The sequence below is a fragment of the Epinephelus fuscoguttatus genome, linkage group LG12 (genome assembly GCF_011397635.1).
Source record: "Epinephelus fuscoguttatus linkage group LG12, E.fuscoguttatus.final_Chr_v1".
Classification (NCBI taxonomy): Eukaryota; Metazoa; Chordata; class Actinopteri; order Perciformes; family Serranidae; genus Epinephelus; species Epinephelus fuscoguttatus.
In genome coordinates this window covers 27,849,605-27,867,258 of record NC_064763.1, presented here as the reverse complement: position 1 = coordinate 27,867,258, position 17,654 = coordinate 27,849,605, and the positions used below count along the sequence as shown (strand labels likewise).

The 17,654-nt window shown below is 41.3% G+C and overlaps 1 long non-coding RNA gene across 1 annotated transcript in view; it reads left to right on the top strand.

Annotated features, from left to right (window-relative positions):
- The first annotated feature begins 1,992 nt into the window (after positions 1-1,992).
- LOC125898853 (uncharacterized) overlaps positions 1,993-17,654 on the top strand; it is a 90,971-nt gene continuing 75,309 nt past the window's right edge. Inside the window, exons 1-3 of the long non-coding RNA XR_007450661.1 lie at positions 1,993-2,103; positions 2,226-2,472; positions 6,771-6,865. This is a non-coding gene — a long non-coding RNA (uncharacterized LOC125898853). The remainder of the gene's footprint in view (positions 2,104-2,225; positions 2,473-6,770; positions 6,866-17,654) is intronic.

The following is a 17,654-nucleotide window of genomic DNA, read 5'->3' as shown; positions in this document are numbered from 1 at the left end:
ACAATTTCCATCGAGATAAGCAGTGGGTGGTGCTAATCGCCAGTCTGGTGCCATTATACCACTGCAGAGGAAGAGGGCCAGTCAAACCAGTAACACAGGAAAACGATGGATGTGTAATAACTGTGAGCACACTGGCAAATGGAAATAGAGAGTTTGGAACAACTATTAGTGGTTAGTATATATGCTCTTGGATGAGTTCTGTTAGCAGCTCTGTGTGAAGAGGCTTAATAAACATGTTAAAAGCCAACCAGAGGCAATGAAGAGAGCTTGCAGTGAATGACAATAGTAGTGACTGTAGGTCATCATTTTTTTTGCATTTACCTTTTATCATTAAACCAGCCTTTCCACGTCCTCTAAGAATAAAAACATTAAGAATATCTTAAGATCTTTTTAAATTACTGGCATTTCCTTGCAGGTTTTTTTATACTCAAACTGAAAATGCACATAAAAAGAGATAGGTGGAAACACACTGACGCACAATAGCAGCATAATAGAATTAGGGCTGCACTATACATCCAACATTGAGCATCCAGCACATGACAACATTGCAATGTACCCACGTGCAATAGTCAGGATATACAACGTCAGGTAAGGCAAATTGACTAAGGGACTGTTTGTTATTTATGAGGGGTCAGGGGGTCATGCAAAACAGGGGAGGCTTGTCTGATAATTTTTCATGCACTCGGGAGGGACTTCTGTACTTTGTTTTATTTTTTTTTAATTTTGGCTTACTGTAAGTTCAAACCAACAGTGACCAGAGCTTCCAAAACGCCTAAAGTCTTGGGACTTGGGTGACCTGGTCGTCAGCCACATGTCTTGGGCGACCAAAGCGACTGGAGTGGTCCGGAGGGGATTAAAACTAGTTTTACTTTATGGTAATGAGCTCTGATGCGGTTCGGCGACAACCAATCGCAATGCTGACGTGCTTTGATGAAGCAGGTCCCAGAGAACAAGCCATGTAACTTTGGTTCCTACAGCACACTTGTTCCGACAATGGATATTGAGAAGTTGAATACTTGCGTTCACGCCCACGCAGTCTTATATAATGTGTTGCTGTTCGGTTACAGAGACCAAAATAAAAAGAATGAGGCTTGGGACTGCGTCGCGGAGGTAGTTGGTTGGTCTAGTGAGTTTTTAAGTGTGTAATGTTAGTACTAGAGGAGAGAATTGCAGGCTGTTTTCTGTTTTCATGGACCAAACATAACTTTCTGTAGGCCAACTATGAACTTTTTGACTGGACAACAGCAAGCAGCAACTACAGTACGCTGCTTTCAAGCCAGTAGACTTGACAAGCAAATTTAAATTGACAAGCACCATCGAACGTTTGAATGATTCACGTGATGAGCGACTAGAGTGACCAAAGCTGCGACAAATATTTTTGACAGTCGTGCTTCTTGCGCGTCCACGAGAGACTTTGCCTGTTTGGAAGCTTCTGGTTTGAACGCACAGTTAGGGGAGGGACATACAACCATTAACCTCGAACCTGACGACAGGTTTGAAAGGCGGATTTTTACCAGTTACAGAAATCACAACATTTATCACAGCCAAAAAGTGTAAAAACATAAATGATTATCTAATTTTCATATTTCCGACAGTCGTTGAAGACATCATCCACCACGCAAAGTTACTGCTATTTTTCTGGCTGACTGCTGCTGCTACTGTTGTGTATAGTTTATTTGGATCAGGATTTGCATTTTACTTAAGAAATTAGCCATTTGTTTTGGTTATAACTCTCACTCCCCTGCCTTTTGCTTATTGCATTGACTCCAATACTTATTTTTAAATATAAAAAAATATGGTTAGGGTTTATGGTGGAGGGAGAGGAAAAATATTTGTAGCTTTGTGGAGGGTCAAGATAAAAAATTAAAAATTATTAAAAAAAAAAGAATGAAGTCACACCCCAGACACCAACACCCTCTGATAAGTAACGTACAGCCCCTAAGTCACATCATTCTCCTTAAAGCCTGTCCCTTTAAGACAGGTTGTGCGTACGGGGCGTCCGCGTCACAGTGCGCGCGCGTATAGAAAAGTGGTAGAAAAGAACTGTCACCGGGACAACGCGTGCGGAGACACAGTTAAGCGTACTTTTCCGACACGACAACTGTAAGTATAAAGTGTCTAAATAAACTATACGTTTTGTAAACAGGGCCGTGTTTGTTTTCGCTGCACAGAGGAAATAAAACACCTGTTTAATGTAACGTTATTACGACCTGTCTTCACTGCAGTTACCGGACTGTGAAAATTAGTCACGAGCCGCGAGCCAGGCTAAAGCTAATTGAGTTAGCTAAAATACACTAGAGGTCTCCCAACTATGTGCCAAAGCTACGGGGCTGGAAAGGAACTGTTTACACCAACAATAGTCAACAAGAGAAGTCTGGCTGATAAACAACCGAAGCACGCCCACTACTGGTCGACCACAGCCTGGAAATGTGCGGGGAACAGGTCCAACATGAGGGTCTCCCCCACTGTAGGGTAAGCACCGTGCATTATTAATATGACGTGTTAGAGCGTCATTGATTTTAGCCTGGATTGATAGAAGTGTTATATGAAAATAATGGTGAGACAAAAAGTGTATTTAACTATCTAATTTCTCTCTTTCCCCTACAAAAAGTCTTCAAATTGATGTCATATTTCAGCTTTTTTATTTATTATCATTATTGTTATTATTTTCTATAAGGATGCACTGCCTTACAGAATCACACCAGTACTTCTAGAATGATTAATTATTTCCAAACAGAGCTATTTATGTTATATGGTGAACTTTTTTTTCATATTGCTCTGTATCACTGGCTCTCAAATGGTGTGCTGTAGGATTTTGTGATAATCACACATTATTTTGGTAATATTCAACTGGGCCTGTACAGAAAGTTTTGAATGAATTTTTAATTGACTGTATCAGTATGTTGCGTGCAAAGTGTCAGTGAAGATTCTCAGTCATCCAGGTCATGGTAATCATATGTGCTATATCATAGGCAACTGGACTTGTGTGAGTTTCTTGGAGACGTTTCGCCTCTCATCCAAGAGGCTTCTTTAGTTCTTACTGACTGGTGCGGAATCGCAGGCTTTAAACTCCTTGTGGGTGTGAACCCTTACCAGGGGCGGGCTGGGGTTGAAATTCAGCCCGGGAGCTTGATTTGGAGAGGCCTTTTTTCCGATTGCATGACGGATGCAAGTGGAACCGTAATTTTAACACGAATACTTTATTTACAGTATAAAAACAATCTAATGATATTAAACACAACACACACAGATTAGTCAGTCAGTAGAGTGTATTGAATATAATATAATTCTATGCAAAGACCTACTGCCAACCCAGTCCTGCACACTGCACCTGTACCTGGCACTGTTTTTTTGGTGGTTCCTCCTCCACTTTCCTCCTTCTCCTCCTCCTCTTCCTCCGTCTTCTCCTCCACCTCCTCTTCCATCTCCTCCTCCTCCTTCTCCTGTCCCTCCTCATCTGTCTCTTCCTCCTCCTCACTATGACTGCCATTATCCTGTCCCTCTGCATCTACTCCACGACTGACACTGGCCTTGTCAGCTAATAATAACAATAACAGCAACAATGATAAACGTTATAGCACTTTTGCAAAGAATTCACAGTGTTAGAACAAAAATACAATATAAAAATCAACATAACAAAAGCGCCACACACACACACACGCACACTGTAAAGGAAATACTCACTTTAATGTATTTTTCTTGAGCTGGTAAAAATGGCTATATATTAATGTAGAAACAGAACAGGAAAACAGGATGTATAGTCTATATATTCAAATATTATCTTTTTAACTTTGAACACAGACTCTCTCCTGAAATAGGCTATGTTTTCTTTTGCAATAAAGAAATTTGTGCGTTTTTCTGGTCAGCCAGTATGGATTTTATTTTTAATTGATAAAGCAGATTAATGATTTATGCACGTATGGTGCAACATTGCTGATAGGCTACCTTTAATGTTCTGTGTGCCCTGAACACATCCAAAAACAAAAAACTAGAGTTGTCAATGGGCCTGAAAATTACAACCCGACCCGACCCGGCCTGCAGGTTTTTAAGCCCAGACCTGATGCAGCCGACACACCAGCCTAATTGTCTGCCTGAAAAAAAGGAAGCCCGAAGCTCGGCCCGAGTCATTTGCATATTTTTTCGTCCCGAACCGTCTGGGATGATAAGGCCATGTAGGCAGTGCTTGCTAACCGCTCGTATCCACCCTTAATATGCAAAATGTTAGATGGACCCAGTCTGACGTTCCACTCTGTGCCACTGCCACCTGCGGCTGCGAGGGCAGGCTGCTGCGGTCAACCGTGGCTGCATTTTATGGGGTACAAAAACGTTCCGACCAATGGCCGATTCGGCCTGGAACAGACCGGCTGTTCGGGAACACTCCCGAACCTCCCTATGGCCAGCCCGCCCCTGACCCTTACAGAGTCGTTGAGGTCACGTGTGAATCATTGATCCACCCGGCCATCTTGTGTATCATTAGGGTTAGATGGATCCAGATGAGAATGGGTGTTAAAGCAACACTTACCTTTCTGGAAATTTTACACTTTTCTTTGTTTAGGTTAAAATGCTATTAATGAACTGATGGCACACTAAAGTATAAGTGAATTCCACCAGAAATAAAAACTCATAATTACTTTGAAGTTTGAATCAACATGGCGGTGCGACCAGTTCTGCTCTCAGGATGTGGAGTTTTTGACTGTGAAACGTCGACCCTCTTCATCTTACTATTGCACTGTATGTCCTTTATTATATGTTGCACAAATTGTTTTTAAATGTTTTGTTTCTTTTTGCATGGGGTATGCGAAATGTCGTTTTGCATAAAAATGACAACTAAAGACGTTCAATTCATAACGTTATATATGACAACACAGCATCCAGTAGCCTACTGTAGCGTAACCTCTGAAACATTAGCGTTATCTTCCTTGTGTGTTTCCACTCAATAGTAACGTTAACGCTACTATCTAAACTCATCAATCATCACTGACTCCGGCTGAGTTTTAAAACTCCAGGGCTGCGTTTGACTGTCATGGTTGTAACGTTACACTCGCTCTCCTCTTCCATGTATCTAACGTTACCTTGCCAACGCCTTCGTCTGTCATAGACGTTATGACGGTGTACAGGGCTTGACAGTATGAGCGTTTCACTTGCATTTGCGACTAAAAATAGGTGTGTGTGAACTGTAAAAAATATTTAGAGGCACAAAAAAAAGGGCATAAAAAAACAGCCGAAGCAGCCTATATTTTTGTCAATAAAAAGATATGATAGTCTAACCGCAAATGTTGGAGGAACTCCAGCTGCTTTCCCTCTTCCCTCTTCCCCGTGTGACACGGTTATGGGCGGTTTTCCAAGCCACTGTCGGCACAATGAATATAAGTCACACCGTCGGCAGCGTGGAAATAAGTGTGGAGGAGACGAGGGACCGGGAAAAGCGGTGGACCTCCGGGGAAGCCTGCCCCATTCTCTCCGCAGTTAGGGACCGTTCTCCACGGCCAGGCTGTCAGCTGGGTGGGAATAAGTCAAAGTGTGCCGGAGAAGAGGGACCGGGAAAAGCGGCGGAACTCCGGGGAAGCCTGCTTTGTTCTCCCCGCAGTTAGGGACTGTTCGCCACGGTACCGCTGCTGGGCAGGGTGGAAATAAGTCCTACAGAGTTTCAGAGGAGCTGGAGAATGTTTTTGGATAGTAATAACATTATATAAGATAATCATATTGCAAAGATAATATCTATAAGATAATAACATTAAATACAAAATTAAATTGCAATACTTTTTCAAAACTTGATGATTTTACCTTTCTGTACATTTTGTATACAAATTCATTAAATAATTTTGCTTGTAAATGTCTATTTGCATCACCTTTATTATGTAAAATGTTAGTGTCAAACCCTGGTGTAATGGAGGAGGGGGGAGTAGGCCTTTGGAGGGAGGTGAAGTTGCAGGAGGGGGATGGGACTTTGGAGGGAGGCGCGAGTTGTGGATGTTCAAATTTTTTCTAAGTGCTGTGTGAAATGCAAGAAAGGTAAGAGTAGCTTTAAGTCGTCAATGACTTAACACCCATTCTCACAGGGACCCACGACTCTGAAACTCAGAGCTCACATGTGACCTCAACGACTCTGTAAGGGTTCACACCCACAAGGAGTTTAAAGCCTGTGATTCCGCACCAGTCCATTAGAACTGAAGAAGCGTCTTGGATGAGAGGCGAAACGTTTTTAAGAAACTCAAGCAAGTCCAATTGCCTATAATATAGCGCTTATGGCTGTGCACACCCATCTCCTAATAAAGAGGCAAACTCAAGCTAAATAAATGTAATTTAATTGAATTTAATGTTAAAGACCTTCATGGGGAACCTATTTGTCGTCAGTCACGCGTGGGAATTCTAAGTGTGTGACACATCAAAATCCCTGATTGGCAGCCGGTGTGAGGGATGATAACATTTAAAAGGAGAAAGCCATGAGTGGGACAATGGATCACTTTATTGTATGGCGCAGTTTACAACAAAGCACCAGTGAAGATGATCTACCACCAAAAGAAAAGAGAAAAAAACTATCAATAGACAGTACCACAAAAGTTACCTGTCTTATTTGTATTGTCTTATGTTGTGATAAGAGTGACAACACATGTTATAGAAGCTATTGTGCACAGATATAAATACAGGTATGCCTTGAGATTTTGGCTTGCCCTTTGGTGTGCCTTGGGCCCAAAAAGTTTGAAAACCCCTGCTCTATATGTATGGCAGAAAAAAAAATCACAATGTCAGTTTTTCCCAATATCCTGCAGCCGTGTATACCTTACAGTCATCAGGACACCAGACCATGAAGACACCTGGCATCACCAACGCCAAACTGTGGACCATGCCACCTAAAGGAAGCCAGGTAGGAAATGGACATCCAAGCATCAGTCACTCTACTAGATATAGTGCTGCTCAGTCTTCAGGGCAGCAGTGCAGTTACATGGACATGAATAACCTGTTTTTGAGGCTTATCCTGGATATGATCATATTCAGGATGTGGTGATTACATGAGCACAGATAAACCGGGTTATTCATATTCCCCATATACACTCTGTTTTCCAGATTATTCCAGCCAGCATATTTGGGTTTCTCATAAATGGAAAATGGTTTACATGCTCAAACACATAAACAAGATACTCCAAAAACCTGGTCATACTTGGGTTATTCACATCCATGTAAACTCATTGAATGCAGTTCCGTGACAGTACATGGACTTTAAAACCCTACGCTGCTACAATATCTTCGCATGACACTACCACCTGTAGATGAGTGCCGTAGTGTGACACCATTGGTAGGACTGTGTATCGCATCATCAGCGCATGCTTGCGACTCCTTGTGCATGTGGACAAGTCGAACACAAGAAGAATAACAGCTCCATAGCACTACTATAGGTGTAAAACTCCACAGGAAACCTTTAACCAGTCAACTGTCAAGCTTAATTTTGGCCTGTTATCAAATTGCAGAATTAATGTTAATTAGATGCTCTTTGTCATTTGTCATTTCAACAGGTAAAAGCGACAGTGAGCCCCTGCTAAAATGAGTAGCTATTACCTGAGTGTTTTGAACATTGTTTGCTGACAATAATTGGCATCGTAGCTTTGTGCATTTTGCCAACGTCAGTGTTAATGCAGTCACTTAAGGTGCGGCCAAATTATTTCTCACATTCAGACACATTCACTAGCAGAATGTCCTCTCTGTAGAGCAGTGCTTAAACTTGAGTACAATGAATGACTGATCAGTTAAATAAATGAATCAGATCACATCACCGATTAACAACAAGCACAGCAAGAATTACTGTGTTTTGGCAGAAATAATAAATAAGGAAATGAACAAAAAATGGAGGTAACAAAGCTGATACACAAACACACATACATAACTGCAGATAAGAGTAAGCTATTAGGCTCAGCCTGTCTTCTGGAGCTAAATACCACAGGCTACTTTATAAGCTAACATAACTTTAATAAGAGGGAAATAAATGTAAATACATTTAAAGGCTAGGGGTTTGCGGTGAGAGGAAGCATCCCTTAGTTGTAATATCACTGGCTGGATTCCCAAAAAAAGTGTGTGTTCATTCCTCCGGAGGCTCTTTTGAGCATGATGCTGAACCTCTACTTGATCCAGCTCTACTCACACTGAACCCTCACATGAATTTAAAAATGAGAAGACACACTCTAACCCACTGAAACTCTTTTCTTATTATTACAAAAAGACCATCAAACAGAAATAATGCAAATATCATCTTCAAGGGCTAACAACTATCGACACAACTATCACAAAATACTACAGTATAATTATGTGTTACTTTACATTTTTTGGACTTGCTAACAAACCAATTTCATACAACATTTTGTAGTCTGAGATGATTAAAGGTTGCGAAAAAAGAATAGTTGTCTTCTGCTGTTTTGGAGGACTTGAATACTATTTACTGGCGGAGCATTATAGTGTTTCCTGAGAAAGAGTTTTTCTCTTGTGTGTATGGATAAACAAATACTCAAACACAACATGTGACCTTTGTTTTGATTCACTCTAGACTTGATGTGAAGGTCAAGGAGGCTAATCACAGAGACTAACTGAAACCATTTCGATGATCCGCAAATATTACTTTGACGCTGTGTGAATATAGGGTTTATAAAGCTTGTCATTACAGCTTTGATATTTGCTATGATTTGTCTGGTCAGGATAATGGTAAATGCAGCCTATGTAATGGAAAAGAGAGGTTAGCTGTAAAACCACTGATCCTTTTAACCTTTCCTATCTCTGGCAAATGACATTGATCAAAGGAAAAGACCATGTGCTTATGCATTTGCAAAGAAACAGGTTGAGAGAAATTAATATAGACAGAGCTATTTACTCATTACCCCTCCGTGCTAAGACCCTGCAAGCCATTTCATGATATAACTGCCCTTAATACCTCCTTTTTCCTGTCTGCTCCAACCCTCCACCTTCCCTGGTTCACTTGCTCTGTCGCCCATCTCCCCGTCCCTCCCACCGTTTCGCCCTAAGTCTTTTCTCAGGGAGACGTTTAAGAACGCCTCTGAAATACTAAGCACTCTACTTAAAAGAGAAATGATTTGCTACGTTTACCATTATGTTCCTAATAGTCCTAGCCCTTAAGATGTTTTCTATTCTTACATGATGGTTTGGACAGGACTCATTATGGTTCCTTTCTTGCTCTTGAATAGTGTGAAAAATCACACACACATGTGTTTTTTATATTTCAGTTTTTGATTTTATGTTGTGACAACGCTGTGGTTAACATGTGGTTTTGTCCCTGCTTTCATTGCTACAAACACAGCAGGACATGAAAGCAAAGCACCAGGATGAAGTAACTGAGGGGGCTGTTGAAAATTGGGAGGGGGCAGTTTTTTCTCAAAATTAAATTCATTGATCCAACCATGCATAAGCCTCAGAAAGGCTAAATAACAACATGAGGCGATTGTTTCAAAATCAAAGAATACGTTTCAGAGTTCCTCAAGAACATAGCACTAGCAGCATGCTAAATATTTGTTTGAACTTATGGACAATTCTCTGTCCAAATCAGCAGGGAGAGGCACTTACAGTATTAACAGCTGTTTGTGTCTTGCATCTCTCCTTCCCTCATTCTGTCAATCTCCTCCACTCCATTTCAGTACTTAGAACAGTGTGGCCTTCATCATCACGTGCAAATTTGGTCTTTTTTTGCTATTTTTCTAGAGATACATAAAGCTTAAATAGAGGGGGCAAAAAATACAACTGAGACAGCGAGACCTCCTTAAGACCACTCGTGACGCTATGTCTGGGACATGACCTAAAGTCTTGTTGAAAAATACCAACCTTTCTCGCGACAAACACAGCTGGACATATCCCAAACTTTGTTTTTTTTTTTTTTTTTTTTTTAAAAAAAAGCTGCTTTTGTTGCTCCAAGCACGGCTGGACCAACACTTTTTCTCTCCCAACTCGTCAAATACCAACACTTGGTCAGTGGCCCTACGCATCAAGCTATGATGCTCTAGGTTCACCTCCAGCATCAGTTTTGGACGCTCAGGGATGTTGTGTCAATGTACACTAGTTACATGGATTGTCTCTTTTCAAAATAAACCTCCGTTTTCACAAGACATGTACAGTTTCTGCTTGTTAAATAGATAAGGATAAGGTCTCTTTGCAAAATAACATTGAAACGTAGGTAAAAAACCCCCCTTCCTTTTAAGGTTTATGTCCTTAGGTTTAGGCAACAAGCGCAAATGGTTAGGTTTGGAGAAAACATCATGGTTTGGCTTAAAATGAATATGGTTGCTACTAACGTAATGTAACAACATGTGACATACGTATACGTATGCTACACATACTAGCACAGTATGTTGTTATTAAAATAACTTGATTTACTTTTGGTTTCACATGGAAAATGAACAGCGGGTTTCCCAGGTGAAAGTTTGGAGTTTGTTTGTCCCACCCACATCTCCTCGTTGTTTATACTCCAGCATAAAAACAAATTGCTGCCCGGTGCATCTCATAGTGCTGCTAAAGGGTGCCTCAGTTCATCAGTATCTGAAGCCGATGGCCACTGACCACGCGTCCGTATTTGAAGCACTGGGGGTGAGACCAGGTTGGCTGGACATCTGCTAAGCTCTTGTTAAATTATGCCTGCTTTATTTGGTCTCAAACAGTTGTCTTCTGCTGTCTGCTGCTTGGCAGCTGTCTTGCCTAGACATCACGATACCCACCATTCTCTTTTCCTAATGCTGATGAGAAACTCAGCTCATATACATGTCATCTGAACTACATCTGATGAGTGAAACATACTATTGAAAGAAACGTTTAATGCTACCATTTTATCCTGGCGTCTGGGCTTGTAACATCTTGCTACTGTTGCTGTATGTAAGGTACAAATATATACTTGTTCATTAGCAGTAACACCTACACTTTACATCACCTCCAATCCAAATATTGTATTTAACTATTAACCGAGAATGTTTTGTAACAGAATAGACCTCCTTTTTTGTGCGTTTTTCTTCTTTCTTTCACTCGAATCGATTCTAGGTCCAACCTTTGTCTTCTAATGGTGAATAAAAAATGTGGTTTGGGGTTGGAATCTTGCTGTAACTATTGGCCTTGATTTTTAACAGTCTTGCTCCTACTGTAGAGTCAGGAGTGTGCGCTTTTACTAACAACTCTATATCTGCTCAATGAGGTGGTGATAAGGGAGAAGACAACATAACACACAGCTCTGAGTGTTTGCGAATGTGTGTATTTGCAAGTTTAAATGTGAGTTTAGGTTATTTTGAATTAAGCTGAACATCCATTCTCTCACCTCAAGCTCTCTGTCTCTCCAGAGATGAATTTGTTTTTTTCTTCCCATTACTATTATGTATTTTCTAAGGGCCTTTTCTGTTTCAGGATTAACTGCAAATGTGTTTACAGTTAGATTAGCTATCCTGTCACATTTGCTCTCTGTGATTTAGTGGCTTAGTCTGTGCCTGTGTGTGTGTGTGTGTGTGTGTGTTTGTGTGTGTGCTCGTAATGGGTTGTTGTGTGTGTTTGTTCTTGGGAGAGGGTTTAGGTGATTTAGTGGCAGTCGAGCAGAATGCAGACCAGCCAGGGCAAGCAGGAGCTCAGACAATTCTGTAGTGGTGACACAAAACGATAACCATTTAGTTATTGTCATGTCCCTTGCTATTGCACAGCTTTTCAAAAGAACTACAGCAAATTAAACACTGCTTTGGTTTGGGTCTGCACACACGAGGTGAATAAGCAAGGGATGGAGTAAAGCTCCCTCTTTTCCTGGAGGAGGAGTAGGGGGCAAAGCACAGAGGCTGGCGCGATTGAGAGATAACAGCAGTGACCCTGAGTTAATTGGCAATTAGAGAGCTGCCAGCATTATTGTTTAAGGCTATAATTAGGATTCTCTCACATAAATGTGTGTGTTTGTGCTTGTGCCAGGTCCGTGTCAACGACATGCTCACATATAGGAGGTCTGTTTTTCACTTTCAGACATGACCCTGTTTGTTTTCTGTCATCTGTGTATCCAACTCCTTCTCTTTTCTTTTTTCACTTGAGCCATCTATTTTGCCAATCCAACAGCACATACGTTAAGGTAAAGTGCATTCAGTTTCCTCAAGTGTTTACATCAACAACTGTAAAGATATGTCCTGTTAGTGGGGTGCATTTTATTTCCGTACATTTCCTGTTTGTGTTAAACGTGGATGACATGATTGCCGAAACACTGTTGTGCCCTGTATAAAGAGGTTAGCAAAAAGAACATGAGTATCCACCTCTTGCATATAGTGCATGTGTGTGTGTGTAGACATTTTTTCCTGATTGCAGCAGGTCATTTTTCTACCTTGCAGTGCTAAGAGAGGGATGAAGAAGGAGGAGGAGATAAGGGAGGGAAGGGTAGAGGGAGTGAGGTGCCTACACTTTGAAATCCATCTTTCCAAGGATGGAGTCCCTACTGAGAGCCTCGGGCTTTGTCCGCCTTTCAGCCCCTTTTTTGTGTGCATATGTGTATTTGTGTGTGTATGTCAGGTAGAAAGTCAGTGGTTTTAGTCCTGCTATCAGCCCCTGGTGTCAGTCTAGTCCCCTATCAACGCCTCCCCTCCCCACTCCCCCTACTCCCCACATACTGTCAGCGGGCCCCTCAGGATCAGTCCATGAACCTCTCAGCGGCGTGTTTTGGAGAACCGAGGTAGAAGCCTCAGCTTAGCCTGTGCCAAAAATGGACATGGTGCCACCAATAAAAGCATAGCTGCCACGTCCAAATTTGAAGCCTGAATCCACTAGTCCAGCAAGAGATGGAAATTCACAGCATGGACATTGTATCTGTGAATAGCCTACTGTGTCCTCCTCTGCTTTTTCTTTCACCAAAGATATATACTCACACACATTCTTCCAGGCACAGTAATATGCGGTAACGTCATCAGTTGAACTGCATGTTTTTGCATTCGGGTGAGGTGATAATGTAGGTGTTTATTTTATTTTAACATTTAATGTCTCAATTTTCCTTTCTGCACTCGTTCGCTTTCATATCACTTCTCAAGGCTGTTCTGGCAGCAGCTACTGTACAGTAATTACTGGAAGGATATCTCAAGAATATACTGAACAGGTAGTTGCTCTCTTCAGCCCCACCAGAAAGGCTGCGTTACATATTCAGCGCCTTAACGAAGACTTACTACAGATGTGTGACATTATGAGAGGCTTAATGTTCAACTGTCATGCTACTCTGTAGCTTATCTTATTTCAAAGAGTGCTATTTCAGAGAAGTTTTATAATTCTAAGGTCGGGTAAATGTAATAGCAGCTATCCTTGTTTAACACTAAAAACTCCCCTGATAAATGTAAAGGATTTTCTGGTGTATTTTTACCTCTAGAAAAAAATACTGCTTTAATAAAGGTACACACTTTGTTTTTCTTTTTCTTTTTTGCGGTGCTGTGTCTCTTGGATGCCTACTGCTTACAGTCTGGCACCAAGTCGCTAAGCCCAGACCTCACCTGAGCCATGTGGGGGTACACACCCATAAATGCCCTTAACACTCTCTGCATATTAATACACTGCCACACACTTCTGGTTGGTCATAAGTCTGATGAGTCAATACATTAGTTTTTAGGAAAATCCTTGTTAGTATATCCCAAAATTGTTTTGACCTATCTTAACTAGCCTGAAATGCAGCTGTGGCTCAGGAGTTAAAGCAGGTCGTTCATGAATTGGATGATTGGTGGTTCATTCCCCAGCCTTTCCAGTCTGCATATTGAAATATACTTGGGCAAGATACTGAACCCCAGATTGTTCCCAGTGGCTGTTCCAGTGGTGCATGAGTGCATATAAGCTGAGTAGTAGGTGGCACCTGGTATGGTAGCCTCGGCCACCAGTGTGTGAATGTGTTTGTGAATGGGTGAATATTGTGTTAAAGCACTTTGAGTGGTCGGAAGACAAGAAAGGCACTGTACGAGGGCAGGTCCATTTAATATTGGCAGGTGGAGCAGTCCTGCACGGGTCTGGTTTTCAAGATCCACTCCTGAACTTAGAACTGTGGTGTGCAATACTACACCTGCCCCACCACCCCACATATGACCAATTAGTTTTTCAACCCCACTCGCTTCACCGATACAAGATCCACAGCCCAACCTAAAACTGCAAATCCTATATTAACTATTCGCTGTTCAAATATTTCGGAAAGATGACACGTTTAAAGTGATCATTTTGGGACATTTTATAAATGTGTAACTAAGATATTGTATTTTTTAAAGAAGGTAATGTAGGAAATACATTCTAAATTCAAATTTTTTGCTTATTCCCATAATATTGTGCAGCAGATTTCCACAGTTGTTATTATCACACCTACTTAAAGAGGCTGTGATATTGGTGCAGAAGACAGAGGCAACACACAAAGTCAGCAGTCAGAAGATTAAAATGTTACAACATTAAATAAAAATATTATTATTCTCATTTTATTTTCATGTATTTATCATCCAACACCTCAGATCTGACCTGTTAAACATCATATTTCAAAAACGTCTTTGTTTTCACAGTCATGGATTAGATCTCCACTGGATATTTCAACTTTATTTGAGTCAGATATGCCCAAGACAACAGTCATTAGAGCTATGAGGACCCTGAGTCCAAAGACCAACTTGCTCAGGAACGTTTGGCATACAAAATAAAAGAATCACCAGCATCACATAAATACAGTGTAAAACACACTCTTGCAGTCTTGTTTTCGAGTATTAATATTAATATTCTTGCCTGGTTCTTTTGTACAATTTTCCCCCCACAGTCTTTTGTACTTAAGTTCCATTTTTTTAGTAGATATAATGTTTTGCCTCCCTTTTATGCAGTATCTATAAAGCATTTTGAAAACTCTTTGAAAAGTGCCTACAAAGTATGCACACGCAAATGCCCACACATGCATACACACTCGAGCATGATACAAAGACACACAGTTAGCACATGAATAAGACTATAATCTATACTGTATTGTTAGTGTGCAAGGTACCAGGAAGAGAGGGACACAAAAATGTCTTTGCCACCTCTAAAGCCTCAGATGCTGAGTGCACTGAGAATATTTAATTTTTCTATTTCACTTTACAGCTTCATTCATGTTTCCTTTAGCGCCTTACTTTTCACAGTATCCCCTTACACGGCCTTACATTCAGACAATTTGTACAGTATAAACATTTGGAAATGTGGAAAAACCAACCAGAAAGTTAAAGCTCCTTTGAAGTGGTCGGCAAATTGGCTAGTCAAGATGCCCAGTCCTCTGCTTCTACCTTCAGGAAACTATTCTCTACCTTCGCTTCCCTTTCTTTTCCACTGAGTATTTTGTCAGCTAGTTTGAAGAGAAGGTTGATGACATCCCAAGCACTTATTCCCAACCATGACCCTTCTCCACTCTCCCACAAACTTTCGTAACCTCACTGATTATACTCCTCTCTCTCCGGCCGCTCCAGGCTGGGTTTTGAAACTGGTGTCCTCCAGCTAACCTCACCAGAGACTTGATTGCACTTTACACAGCTCCTAGTCCAAATCCATGTCTCTACTAAGCTGTACTGCAGTGTTTTATGGTTGCTTCGGCTCCCCTAATTTTCTCTTCTGCTCTTGTTATCTGATCAAGAATCTTCCAGTAGCTTCCATCTTCAGCTCCTACCTGCTGGAACCTGAAAACTGTCCGCACTCAATACAGAGAACAGAGAACAAGGTGATACTTTATTGATCATGCAGCGAACACAAAGAGGTCAGAGCGCAGCAGGACACAGAGCACAAAGTTGGAGGGGATTTCATGTCTTTGTAAAGGACACTTGAGTAAAATGGAAGCTAGGATTTAGGGCAGAACAGTCTCTCAGTCTCTATGCTGTTGTCTTGGCCTAAATACTGAGATGTGTCCTACAAGGCTTAAAAGCAACCTCATATACTCAGAAGTTTCCACAGCAGTCCACTGAATACACCTTGCACTCTATGCATGCACATGCCAGTTGAAGTTCGGAGCACCCAAAAATGCTCAAGTGGGGCCTCTTCCTCTTGAAACTCACTTACATACCCTCACAATATTCTGTATCCTCTTGTACTACTTTCTTTTTGGAGCTCCAGTGGTGCATACACAATTAGAGTTATTGGGCTGAACACCTTTAAGGACTCCCTGAGAGGAACTGCCCACTGAGGAGCTCCCCTTTAAGAACTAAATACCTTGAAGGACTTTTTTTCTGTTGCATTTGCAACCCTAATAGGAATGCTAAAGTAACATACTGTAAGCCGAACAGAACGTTGTCAAAGAACTACTAGTCCTTGTGGTGCGGACACAGGAAAAAATCAGGGCTCTAAAGGCCCGTTTATGCTCAACGTTAAATACGGATCCGGATACGGACGGAACCTTCTGTCCGTGCTCCGTGTTCATTTCGTCCATATTTCTGCACGTTTCCATAAAGCTTACGGATACGGGCCAAATGGAGCAGTACCACCGGCAACCGTGGGGGCAGTGTTGCTGTCACTACCCGATATGTAGCTCTAGGGAGATATGAAGAAGAAATAACAATTTAGTTTCTCTCATCGGCAGTACTGGAGAAAAGAATTCTCCGTCCTCCAGTCGTGATGTATTTAACGGCCTCACCGACCACCGCCTCCTACAACGCTGCCTCTGTTTTTGTCTTTTATGCAAGAGGTACATTATCAATATCTCCTCCACAGTCGCCATGTTTGTTTTTGAGTTTGTTGTTGTCATAAACTTTTGACGCTGGGCTGCCTCCTGGTGGATATATTGGTTAAGATCCATACCAACGTGAAGGACGCATGGACATATGTGGGCAGTGACGGTAACATCGTTTGAAACGGATGTATACATTTTCATATGTAAAGGGAGCATAAATGGGCCTTTAGAGTTCTTATAATTGAAAAAGACTTCCTGTCCAAAAAACGCCTAATGTGGGCTTGCTTTTCTGAGCACTCATGTGTTTTAATGATCCGATAATGTATAACGCCCACACTTATGCAGTCTCATGTCATTCAGTGGTTCTATATTCCCTTAATGACCCACTGGCTACCTATGTGGAGCATTGCACTGCGGTCACACAGCTGTTATTGCTGATAATGATCCATGACGGTGGGATGGTACCTTCCAGTGTTCAGCTCTGTCAGCACTGTTGCACTTTTAGCGCTGTGAGCACCATTTCAGCTCAGCCACATTCATATTTGCTTTTGACATTAGAGGTAGGAGCCATGTGCAGGCAATCTCAACCCAGACTTTTAATGTCGCATAGCACCTTTTAGATATGATAAAACTGATTATATCTTTGCACAGTATGCTTTGGTTCTCAATCATCACCAGAACAACCCTCTACTTTTAAGTCGTGGGTTATCTTTACAAGACCATATTTATTTTGTGCTAATTAAAAGCCTAAGTTTGCTTGAGGTGGTACTAAATACTGTTCATGTGCAGGAGGTTGTTGTCCTTTATTTCTGTGTTTGAAATAGAGGAAGCAAAAGTCTAAATTCAATGCCATTTATAGCTGTTGTTGCAGTTGAGAGAGGGATAGTACAGTGTGTAAGCTTGTTAGCACCTGTCAGCAGAATGCCACAATTTGAAACTTTTCTTTGTGAACAACATTTACAACATTTTAATGAGTGTGTTCAGCATAAGTTCTACTTTTAATTGTCTACTTAATAAACTACCTTTTGATTTATTTTCATGT